Below are 12,504 nucleotides of genomic sequence, written 5' to 3'. Positions count from 1 at the left end.
CCCTCAGACTCATGTGCAAACATCTCAGGTCTCCTCAGCTTCATGCACTGCTCATCATTGGCTAGCATGCACGGGGTAAGCAGGATGGACGGATTAACATTCCCCATTCCAGTCAAAACAGCCTGCAGCTGGTGAGGCTCAGCGATCAGTCTAACGATGGGGAGCTTTCCCACACAGAAAAGCTCTTTCCCACACGGAACACTTGGCCACAGTCCAACACACAGGCGCGTAAACAGGTGCAATCCCAAAGCACCACATCTGACACTCCTCTCTGGATGACCCCACGCCTTAATACTCATTATGAAATATGCAAGCAGTGCTCAGCTGTGGCCCATAGTAACGCCAAAACTATAACAGTGTGAGGACCCTTAGGTACGGGAACATTCCATAAATTATACGAAGAGATGTACTCATTGACAGAATGATGCCAGGAAGCCCAAGGGATTTGTCTTCTGTAGGTTCCTTCAAGAAGCCCTAACAGTGACACTAGGACAGTGATTCCTTCTGGGCCATAGTGTCCAAACATTGCAAAAGCTTTGCTGAAGGAGGGGCATGCTTCTGTCCACTTAGAAAAACAGAGGTACCTCAGGGAAGGTGTTTAGACAGGATGTCTTGCTCAGAGGAGTTTACCGTTTAAAGAATGAATGAATATGAATGAATGAATGAATGAATACCTAAATAAAAAGGCGAATAGGTCAATGATTTTATATCTAAGGGATGATAATCTAAAGTTAAAAGTAGGGGTTTTGGGAAGGGAGTTGGGATTGTGAATGAGGGAATACATAGGGCTGGGCACTGTGGTATAGAATGGAGAATGGGTTGACAGGTATACAAAATATATTGGGATCTAGTCCTTAATATCTATAGCTCTAGGAGTCATGGTACAAGTACCCATCTAGGTATAAAACTAGTTAATAGACTATGCAATGTAAAACAACCTGTGCCTTTTGTAAAATTCCACAATTCGCATGTTCCATGTCTCTTTAACTTTATCACATTCAGCCAAATTCGTTAAACATATCCATTCTACGAAATTAAAATTAATTGAATGGTATCCTGCCTGAAATACCTCCCTCCACCACCAGGGGCTTGAAGAAAAAGATTTTTATGATAAAAGATCATTTTAAATAATTTAAAAGTAAAGTATTTTAAAGAAAGTCCATTCTTTTTAGGTGGGGATCCCATCTATCATTACGGCCGTACGGGGGCCGTGAGTTTAGTTCCACTTGCCTTCCCTTGCTTTTCTCTTTTGAGTTGTCCAATCTATGTGTGTTTCTATTCAATTCAATTCTAATTCAATTTTATTTATATAGTGCTTTTAACAACAGTCATTGTAACAAGCACTTTACATTTAACCGGCCAGAACCCCACCAAGCAAGCCTGAGGCGACAATGGCAAGAAAAAACTCCCTCTAGCAGGAAGAAACCTTGAGAGGAACCTAGACTCGGAAGGGGATGCCATCCTCCTTTGGGCGACCGGGGAGCATGAAACTGCATTTACATTGACATTACTTTGAGTCCATATAGTTTTAAAAGTCCCAGTTGGTTTCATGTAGTTACTCTCCAAGGAGTCCAGGTAAGGGTTCAAGCAGTGAAGTGTCGGCTCGGGATCAGCTCGGAAAAGAGAAGATGGAAAAGAGTTATTGCCCTACACCTAACCTAACCTCCGGCAGTACTAAAGTAACTATGGCAGCCTGGTTAAAAGAGAAGATGGAGAAGAGAGTTATTGCCCTACACCTAACCTAACCTCCGGCAGTACTAAAGTAACTATGGCAGCCTGGCTAACAGAGAAGATGGAGAAGAGTTATTGCCCTACACCTAACCTAACCTCCGGCAGTACTAAAGTAACTATGGCAGCCTGGCTAACAGAGAAGATGGAGAAGAGTTATTGCCCTACACCTAACCTAACCTCCGGCAGTACTAAAGTAACTATGGCAGCCTGGTTAAAAGAGAAGATGGAGAAGAGAGTTATTGCCCTACACCTAACCTAACCTCCTGCAGTACTAAAGTAACTATGGCAGCCTGGTTAAAAGAGAAGATGGAGAAGAGAGTTATTGCCCTACACCTAACCTCCAGCAGTACTAAAGTAACTATGGCAGCCTGGCTAAAAGAGAAGATGGAGAAGAGTTATTGCCCTACACCTAACCTAACTTCCGGCAGTACTGAAGTAACTATGGCAGCCTGGTTAAAAGAGAAGATGGAGAAGAGAGTTATTGCCCTACACCTAACCTAACCTCCGGCAGTACTAAAGTAACTATGGCAGCCTGGTTAAAAGAGAAGATGGAGAAGAGTTATTGCCCTACACCTAACCTCCAGCAGTACTAAAGTAATTATGGCAGCCTGGTTAAAAGAGAAGATGGAGAAGAGAGTTATTGCCCTACACCTAACCTAACGTCCGGCAGTACTAAATTAACTATGGCAGCCTGGCTAACAGAGAAGATGGAGAAGAGAGTTATTGCCCTACACCTAACCTAACGTCCGGCAGTACTAAATTAACTATGGCAGCCTGGCTAACAGAGAAGATGGAGAAGAGTTATTGCCCTACACCTAACCTCCAGCAGTACTAAAGTAATTATGGCAGCCTAGTTAAAAGAGAAGATGGAGAAGAGAGTTATTGCCCTACACCTAACCTAACGTCCGGCAGTACTAAATTAACTATGGCAGCCTGGCTAACAGAGAAGATGGAGAAGAGTTATTGCCCTACACCTAACCTAACCTCCAGCAGTACTAAAGTAATTATGGCAGCCTGGCTAAAAGAGTTGATGGCGAAGAGTTATTGCCCTACACCTAACCTAACCTCCCGCAGTACTAAAGTAATTATGGCAGCCTGGCTAAAAGAGAAGATGGAGAAGAGTTATTGCCCTACACCTAACCTAACCTCCGGCAGTACTAAAGTAACTATGGCAGCCTGGCTAAAAGAGAGACCTGGAAGGAAGCACAGACATGAGGGTTTCCAGGGGTTTTGGCGTCAAGCCAAACTACCGTCAACAGCTTAAGTCATCGGCGAGAGTGGCAGGACGACAGCACCAATCCCCCCTTTCACCTTTAATCTCAAATGACCATGACCCTCCAGATCTCCCATTCACCTTAGAAAAGGGGATTTTACTGTCCAAAAGACTGGCTAAAGAGGTACGTCTTAAGCCTTGACTTAAAAGCAGAGATTGTGTCTGAGTTCCGAACACTAATAGGAAGCTTATTCTATAACTGTGCTGCTTTATGAGCAAATGCTCTTCCCCCAAAAGTAATGTTCTTTATTCTGGGTATGAATAGAAGACCTGCTTTTTGCGATCGAAGCGTATGATTCGGAATGTAGTTGCAAATGAGGTCACTCACATACTGCGGTGCAAGACCATTTACAGCTTTATAAGTTAAGAGTAGTATTTTGAAATCAATATACTACAAAAATACTACAAAAACATTTCTAGTGCCGATACCCTGAAATACTGTGTCCCATGTTCCGTAAACTGTGTGATCAGGTGAGTACTCTTGTTCTGTTTTCTTGTCTGTGATAAAAATGCTGTTTAAGCCTAATTTGCAATTTATGTTGTGTTTTGCCAGTGTATATTTTGATATAACGTATGCAAATAGTAACCAAGCTGCTTGTTTGTAAAGACATTCACTGCCAGATGGGAACATTCTGACCTGCACTGGAGAGGAGTCTGAGCTTTTGAATACCTGTTCCAAGGAGAATGAGCTGCTGCAGGACTGGACGAGAATTTAGATCTGACTAATAGGTTCTGTAGGTTTTTCTTTTTTTTGCAGGCTGAAAATATCCTGTAATTTTTAAGTTGTGGAAGGTTACACTGCGCCTGTGCAAAAATTCTATTATGTTATTTAACAGCATGATTGACTGTCAAAAATGCATAAATGATTGAGAACGACCTGTGTGAAGTCTGGCTTCACTGGCTTGTCCCCATTCCTAAGACTAATGTACAGTACTTGCAAAAATACTCTGGATCCAATTGAAAATCATTCCTCGTTAGACTGATTTTCACTATTTGTAGTTATTCATCTTGCCAGGATGGATCTGTATGCTTTGAAAAACATTGCCTGACTGTCTGTAATCCTAAATCAGTGCTGATATTTGTGTAGAGACTGTCAAAGTACTTGGAAAGGAGTGATTTTATGAATAAAATGTATGTATGTATCAGATTACTGGGGTGGGTTTGAGAAATAAGGCTTAAGTAATAGTCAATACAGCATGCAGTACAGGTCTCACTGTCACAATCAGAGACAATAGGACATTCTTGGGGGGTTTCATGTATAATGGTCCAAGTTGTTTTATCTGTATATTTTGGGTTAGAGATAAAATTGTAGGGGTCTAGGTTGATTAGAGCCCAATAAAAATGTTTCTGGATGATCAGTGAGGTTTAGGGGTTAGGGTGGATGATCAGTGAGGGTTAGGGGTTAGGGTGGATGATCAGTGAGGGTTAGGGGTTAGGGTGGATGATCAGTGAGGGTTTAGGAGTTAGGGTGGATGATCAGTGAGGGTTAGGGGTTAGGGTGGATCATCAGTGAGGGTTAGGGGTTAGGGTGGATGATCAGTGAGGGTTAGGGGTTAGGGTGGATCATCAGTGAGGGTTAGGGGTTAGGGTGGATGATCAGTGAGGGTTTAGGAGTTAGGGTGGATGATCAGTGAGGGTTAGGGGTTAGGGTGGATGATCAGTGAGGGTTTAGGAGTTAGGGTGGATCATCAGTGAGGGTTAGGGGTTAGGGTGGATCATCAGTGAGGGTTAGGGGTTAGGGTGGCTGATCAGAGACTACAGAAACTGCATTTAGCAGGCGCTGGAAGGAGCAGAGAGAGGATCCCAGCACGAAAAGGGCTACATTGTTCACACATTCACACTGTTAAAATGAAACATTTTAATGGACAGTCCGCAGCTCAGCCTCTAGTACTGCGTCAAGGAGCAGGTCTGCTCACCTGAGGAAAAGACTGCAGCCTGTCTGCATCATTTTGAAAGGTCTGTTAGCGGCTGCATATGAAATGTGCTGCATATCACCCTCACATTTCCTTCCTTTAACCATGGTGGAGGAAGCCAGTCATCTGCACGCTGCCACACTAGACTGTGGTTGCGTGAATCATTCGCATTACACGGCCAATTCCCAAAAACAGTATGCAAGCCTAGCGGGAATGGTGAACGGCATCCAGCTCTGACGGCACGACATTACCGCATTCCCAGCTGCGGTCCTCCATTGCTGTGGGAGCAGAGGAGCTGGCCGGCCTGTGTTTCAACAGCTTTGGCTGCATGCATCGTTTACTTACAGTGTCCATACTGCAGAAATGTGGGGCGGACCGGGTCATTAGCGGGTGCTGTTGTCTCACACCTTTAGGGCTGCAGCCTTTGCGTCTGCATGTGCTCCCCATGCTGTTCGGATTTCCTGTGGGGTTATTCTGCAGTCCAAAGACACGCAGTTAGGCTACCTGGTCTTTCTAAGATCTCTAATTTGTGTACGTCTATGTTCAATGTAATGGACTGATATCCCGTCTAGGCTGGACCCTGTTATCTCATCTTACCTCAGTTTTGTGCCTTGTGCTGCCTAGGATAGGATTTCTAAAATTAAATGATTGTATTTCTACTGATTCAATAGACAGAAATGATGACCACAGAAAAGCACTCCCAAGTGACACAAATCAAAGCACTTACCTTTGGTTTTGAGTAGATTGCAAGTAGACAGTGCTAAGTACAAGAGTAAATGACAACTCAGACCACATATTAGGTAGTCTGTGACACATTTGATCACATTCCTTTTGTAGTGTAAATGCTAATGTATCCCCTGCGCCCCTAAGAAGGACGTTACAATAATTGTGCGTGGGACAGTAATGAAATCTAAATACAAGTGGTCAGCTGGACACCATGGAGAAGCATAATAGACACAGATGTGAACAGCAATGTGTCTCAGCTGTCTACTTATTGCCTAAGACAGATTTTAAAACCAAGTGTAAACTAAGCCAATGTGTCCTGACCAAAGGTTAAATAATGAACACTTTGAAACTGGTCTATTAGCATATCAACAGTGTGTTGAATGAGTGATGCTTATTTCTGGCTTTCTCATTCCAGAGTTGGATGTTGACCAGATGAGCAAGCAGGTGATCCTCCATGCTGCTGAGCATGATGGCTGGTTGCCGGATTCCTGCCTTTCCGCGAATGACAGACAACCCTACATGTTCAGCACTGTGGGGGACACACTCTTTCCATGAGCCTCTGCATTCACAACAGAGTGCTCCACAGGACCCAGTGGGACAGTTCTGCTGAGACACCAGCGGAAGGAGCCACAGATGGTCATCTCAGGATGTTTCTGCCAGGATCACCTGACAGCCACTCCAGCCTCAGAGTGTCCCCAGGGTGCAGAGTGTCCACAGTTTGCAGTGTCTCCCCAGGGTGCAGTGTGTCCCCAGGTGTGCTGAGTGTTACGATCCCCAGTCTAGGGTTGGAGACCATCAGAAAAGGACAGGTAAAGGGGAGACGAGACAAGCGGGGAATAGGGAAAGAGAACACGGGAAACAAGAGGGATCTTTTTTTATGTTTTTTATTTTTCGCAAACACTTTCACAAACACCAGGTGTAACAGACTTCGGGAGTGACAATGGCCAAAATAAACAAAACACCGCTACCGAACGAAACCCAATCTAAGATAATCCTACGTGCGATAAACAAATTACAGACAAAACCAGAATACTAACAACTAGCTCCCTAACCAAACCAACAAATAAGCAACCCATCACGCAGAACAAAAATGGCAGTTACTCCTTACACACCTAGTTACGAACACACACAACAAGCACACAAAACCCGAGCAACGGTACCAAAGGGAGAAGGCAAAGGGTCAAACCAGAAAAACAACAAACCAGGGCAGAAGTACCGAATAAGGGCGAAGCGTAAATCAAAAACCAAAACTGTCATACACAAGCAATCAAACAAATCAACAATCCAATAATAAATCAAGCAATGAGCAAAAGCTTTTGAGGTGTGCGAGCTATGGCCTTTTCTTTGCAGAAACAGGAAGTAGCGCCGAAGACAGCGGGCGTGGCCAGGTCCAGGAGGCGGAGCCGAAGGGAGCAACCAGCGAATGGCGACGAGAATCTGCCAGGACCTCCTGAAAACACTTACGGCACGTAACATGAGTGTTCCCTGGGCGCAATGTGTCCCCAGGGCGCAGAGTGTCCACAGTGTTCAGTGTGTCCCCAGGATGTAGAGTGTTCTCCAGGCACAGAGTGTCCTCAGGGTGCAGAGTATACCCAGGACGCAGTGTGTCCCCAGGTGCAGAGTGCCCACAGTGTGCAGTGTGTCTTCAGGTACAGAGTATCCACAGTGTGCAGTGTGTCCCCAGGATGTAGAGTGTCCTCCAGGCACAGAGTGTCCTCAGGGTGCAGAGTATCCCCAGGACGCAGTGTGTCCCCAGGTGCAGAGTATCCACAGTGTGTAGAGTGTCCTCCAGGCACAGAGTGTCCTCAGGGTGCAGAGTATCCCCAGGACGCAGTGTGTCCCCAGGTGCAGAGTATCCACAGTGTGTAGAGTGTCCTCCAGGCACAGAGTGTCCTCAGGGTGCAGAGTATCCCCAGGACGCAGTGTGTCCCCAGGGTGCAGTGTGTCCCCAGGTGCAGAGTGTCCACAGTGTGCAGTGTCTCCCCAGGGTGCAGTGTGACAAAGTGACACTGACATTTACTGTTGTCATAGTCAGGCTCCTATTGGTGAACTGGAGCTTGAAGGTATATCCTTCGATTTGTCATTCCTGCAGCCCCAGCAAACAGTAGCAAGATTCCCGTCATCAGAGATGGATCCTCTGTGATACACAGTTTGCAGTGTGGAGAACAACGCTTTTATGTTGATGATGATGATGCTGATGAAAATTATGGTCGTGATGATGACAGTGATGAAGATAATGATGGAGATGTGAAGAAGATGATGGTGGAGATGGTGATGAAGCTGATGGCGATGATAGTGATGCTGATGATGGTGATGAAGATGTGATAACAGGTCCAGACAATCACAAAACGCATTTCAGTCAATTAACGGCATGTTTGAAGGAAATATAGGAGCTTTGAGACCTACGGCACAGTCATCAATCATGGGCTTGTGGTTCTCTAAGCCCCATAAACACAATACAGCTTTAATTAGATTTGCCGAGAAATCGGTTGTGCATTAGTTAAAGTGTAGCATTTGCAGAGAAAGGACAAAAAAGAAAGGGAACATGTAGCAGCACTTCTCTTAACTCTTCTGATGAGTGTTTTATCTCTAAATCTTCCAATTAAAGCACAAAATAGGTTTAATTAAGGGCCAGAAATCCTGGCACAAAAACAGTCTGTAACCTCTCCCAGGGGGCTGTCTGGCAGACCCAGTAACTGCTGAAATGACTCAAAGTGCTTTACAGCCAAGGCAAGATGGAGAAACTGGCCTTTATCTCCATGTTTCTCTCTTCCACATGTTCAGTCACACCACGCCTGAAGGCCCAGCTGTGTGTAATTCTGCATCTCGACCGTCACTCCGGTAACTTATGATGCACACAGACCCGATCCTGGTGAAAAATGGCGAATCATGGACTAATATCTGTCGCCATTGCAGTTTTCCTGTTCATTGATAAGGGGCCCAAAGGATAACATTGTCTTTACATGAATGCGTGCTGCTTGTGTTGTCTCCATGTGTGCATGCCTGCAGGGACAGCACAGGCTTTGGGGAAAATCTGCACTTCAAGATGCTACAGATTGTGGATCTTCATCTTCTTCTTCTTCTTCTTCTTCTTATTATTATTATATAACCCGTGGGGTTTTCGCCAAGCAAGCTGGCCTGGCTGGAAACGTCCTCTCTGTTATTCCAGCAATCTCCCCCTAGAGAGCAGCCAACAGGAGTCTCATTAAGCCAGTGATGATGCCGCAGCTCCTTGGGCCCCTGTACCCAACCAAGAAGAGACCCGGTGCCAGCGAGGAACCCATGAGGAGCCCCCCCACAGTCGGCCAGCGAGGAACCCATGAGGAGCCCCCCCACAGTCGGCCAGCGAGGAACCCATGAGGAGCCCCCCCACAGTCGGGGAGTGAGGAACCCATGAGGAGCCCCCCCACAGTCGGCCAGCGAGGAACCCATGAGGAGCCCCCCCACAGTCGGCCAGCGAGGAACCCATGAGGAGCCCCCCCACAGTCGGCCAGCGAGGAACCCATGAGGAGCCCCCCCACAGTCGGCCAGCGAGGAACCCATGAGGAGCCCCCCCACAGTCGACCAGCGAGGAACCCATGAGAAGCCCCCCCATAGTCGACCAGCGAGAAACCCATGAGGAGCCCCCCCACAGTCAGTCAGTGAGGAACCCATGAGGAGCCACCCCCACAGTCAGCTAGAGAGGAACCCATGAGGAGCCCCCCCACAGTCGGCCAGCGAGGAACCCATTAGGAGGCCCCCCACAGTCAGCCAGAGAGGAACCCATGAGGAGCTCCCCCACAGTCGGCCAGCGAGGAACCCATGAGGAGCCCCCCCCACAGTCAGTCAGTGAGGAACCCATGAGGAGCCCCCCCACAGTCTGCAAGCGAGGAACCCATGAGGAGCCCCCCCACAGTCGAACCAGCGAGGAACCCATGAGGAGCCCCCCCACAGTCAGCCAGCGAGGAGCCCATGAGGAGCCCCCCCACAGTCAGCCAGAGAGGAGCCCATGAGGAGCCCCCCCACAGTCAGTCAGTGAGGAACCCATAAGGAGTACCCCCACAGTCAGCCAGCGAGGAGCCCATGAGGAGCCCCCCCACAGTCAGCCAGCGAGGAACCCATGAGGAGCCCCCCCACAGTCGGCCAGCGAGGAACCCATTAGGAGCCCCCCCACAGTCGGCCAGCGAGGAACCCATTAGGAGCCCCCCCACAGTCGGCCAGAGAGGAACCCATGAGGAGCCCCCCCACAGTCAGTCAGTGAGGAACCCATGAGGAGCCCCCCCACAGTCGGCCAGCGAGGAACCCATAAGGAGCCCCCCCCCCCTCCTTCACACCCCCACCTTCAGGAGTGTGAAGCACATTCCTGCCTCATACCCACTCTAATGGTGAATGCCAGCTAAATACATACCTTATAATAATAAATCCCCCCTCCCTTTCTAGTGCAAACAGCCGTATGATAATATAATATGTATGTGTACTCAGTGTCAATTATAATGAAATGGATATGATGAAACTACTGTATGTTCATCAGTTTTTCCAGCCCATCCCATGAGGGATGGATGCATTGTGGTGTTGGAGCGCCCCCTGCAGGGCACTCATCACAAGGCTTAAAGAATAAAGGAACATCAATGTGTTTGAGTTTCTCTTTGTTCTTCCATTTTTGGGTTAGATAGGGTTGGGTTAGGGCAGTCGTGGCGTGCTCCTGTGCCCAGGTGAGCCTATGTACAGACCATTCCTGAACACTCATTTGTCTGCCTGGTCCACACAAGTTACTGTCTGAACGATGTAATAACTGGCAGGATTTCTATGCAAGGTCATGTGTATTAGGCAACTTTAAAAACATTGCGAGAAGATCATAACTGCTGCAGATTCAAAACTGACCTCGAGCAGACATCTTGCCAGTTAGCAAACGGCTTGAGGATTACAATCGTTCGGATGTAACTTATGTCAGTCTGAGGCATCTCTGTGAGATATACATAGACATATAAACAATAAATGAAATAATAATATGTATTAATAGTTCAATTATGAACGTACTTTCATTGGCACAGACGAAGAAAAAGCTTTGTGAATAAGCAACTTTTAATTTAATTATCCAAAAGGCTGCAAGAGCGCTTGTCACGTAATCAAATGCAGCGGAGAATATGTCTGCACTGCACCTGGCACCCGGTCATGTACACATGCAAACTACCCTGTAGTAAAATGGTCTCCGTGTTGTTATGTTGTGTTTTTTCCTTTGAAAATGAACATTTCAGAAACGTACCTGATGCTGAGCCACCCGGTTAAGAGCAGCGTGTGATATGTGTTACTGGTATGAGCTACTCGGTAGCATGTGTTCATGTTGTGCCCTGGGGTATTGAACTTATGGAAAGAGTATCGGGGCAGAAGAGGCTGGAAAACACCGGATTGGGGTGTAAGGAGCCATTCTGCCTTTCCCAGGTTACACTACATTACTCACTGTGTGATTAGGGATCGTAAGTCACCCGCAGCAGCAGATGTGGAGCCCAGCTGTGGCGGCCGCACTAAGCTCTGACGGGAAGCGGGTCCCATCGTCAGGACGGTTCTACAGGCGCTTTCTCTGCTACAATGGCAAAGCTAAAGCATGAAGCACCAGACTGTGTCTCTAATGCATCAGTAAAGGCTGTTGCTGGGCCCTTTCCTGTCGTGGTGCCCCCCCCCCCCCCCACCCCACACCCCACACCCCACCACCAGTGCTCCGAAGGACTGCAGTCACGGCTTGTACGCCTGCCTCTCCGCAGTGGAGTGTGTCTCCCCCTGCAGGTGGACGACTGAACAGCAGCATGCATGATGTTAAATGTACTCGAAAACAGGTGGCAGCGAGAACAGAGGTGGCCGAAGTCGTCAGCTGCCTGCTGTCTGCATTGGTACAGCTGTAGGAAGAAGGAGGTACTGCCAGTCTCAGAGGATCAAGGAGGGAACAATGTCATCAATCCGCAGTCAGGGGACAAGGGACAGCATGTCCATCTGTCAGTAACCAGGTAAACTAACGTACGGATTACGTCACAGATCTATCCCTCTGCCAGCTGAGTGAAGGGTCACTAAGATCATATGTATGAACAAAATTCCATTTTAACTGCTGACAAAGGGTGCAGATCATCTCCCTGCTGAACAAATCCTCTGATAAGACTTCCAGCAATTACAGCACAGTCTCCTACATGACACATCCTCCGATCTTCAGTGCATCTACTGTCTTTATGCAGCAGTTTCCCAGCACAATTCCACCAGAGACAAAGTAATATCTAGAATCCACCGCCCCATCATCTGAGGGAATTGATCCATTTTTACTACAGTTTCCTGGACTTATTTACAGTACCAATCTCATCATCTGGCAACCTGTATATATTTGACCATCTAGGAGATCTGAGCATCTTGACAATGTGAAAGCTGCAAGCTGTCCATGGATAAAAGTGATTTACTACAGACAGTGAACGGGTTCATCATGGGTGTCAGTGGAGTGTTACTCAACACAAAAGGGACGATTTAATCACGCAAATTGTACCATCTGAAGACTCGCATTACCTGCAGCTCAGGTTAAACCAGAATAGATAATTACACAGAAATACGAGGATGGAAACAAAAGTAATGACAAAATATGAGACTTGTGCACAAGCTGCTGTGAAGTATGTTTTTCATAGCTCCAAAATAGCCTCCTTTAGAAAAAATACACAACCTGTAAATGTTATATGTGCATGAACCTTTACAGTTGATTCCAGATTTGGAAAAGGGCCAGGATATTTCAATCTAATCTATGAATATCAAATAAAGCAGAAGTAAAATTTGAAAGCTCCATTTCCTGTTCCCTAACTGAAATGAATATGTGGCAGTTTGCATATTTTGGCAGACGGTGTTTGACCTGTTTAA

Source organism: Paramormyrops kingsleyae, chromosome 12 (genome assembly GCF_048594095.1).
Source record: "Paramormyrops kingsleyae isolate MSU_618 chromosome 12, PKINGS_0.4, whole genome shotgun sequence".
In the NCBI taxonomy this organism is placed as follows: domain Eukaryota; kingdom Metazoa; phylum Chordata; class Actinopteri; order Osteoglossiformes; family Mormyridae; genus Paramormyrops; species Paramormyrops kingsleyae.
This window is presented reverse-complemented; position numbering follows the sequence as displayed.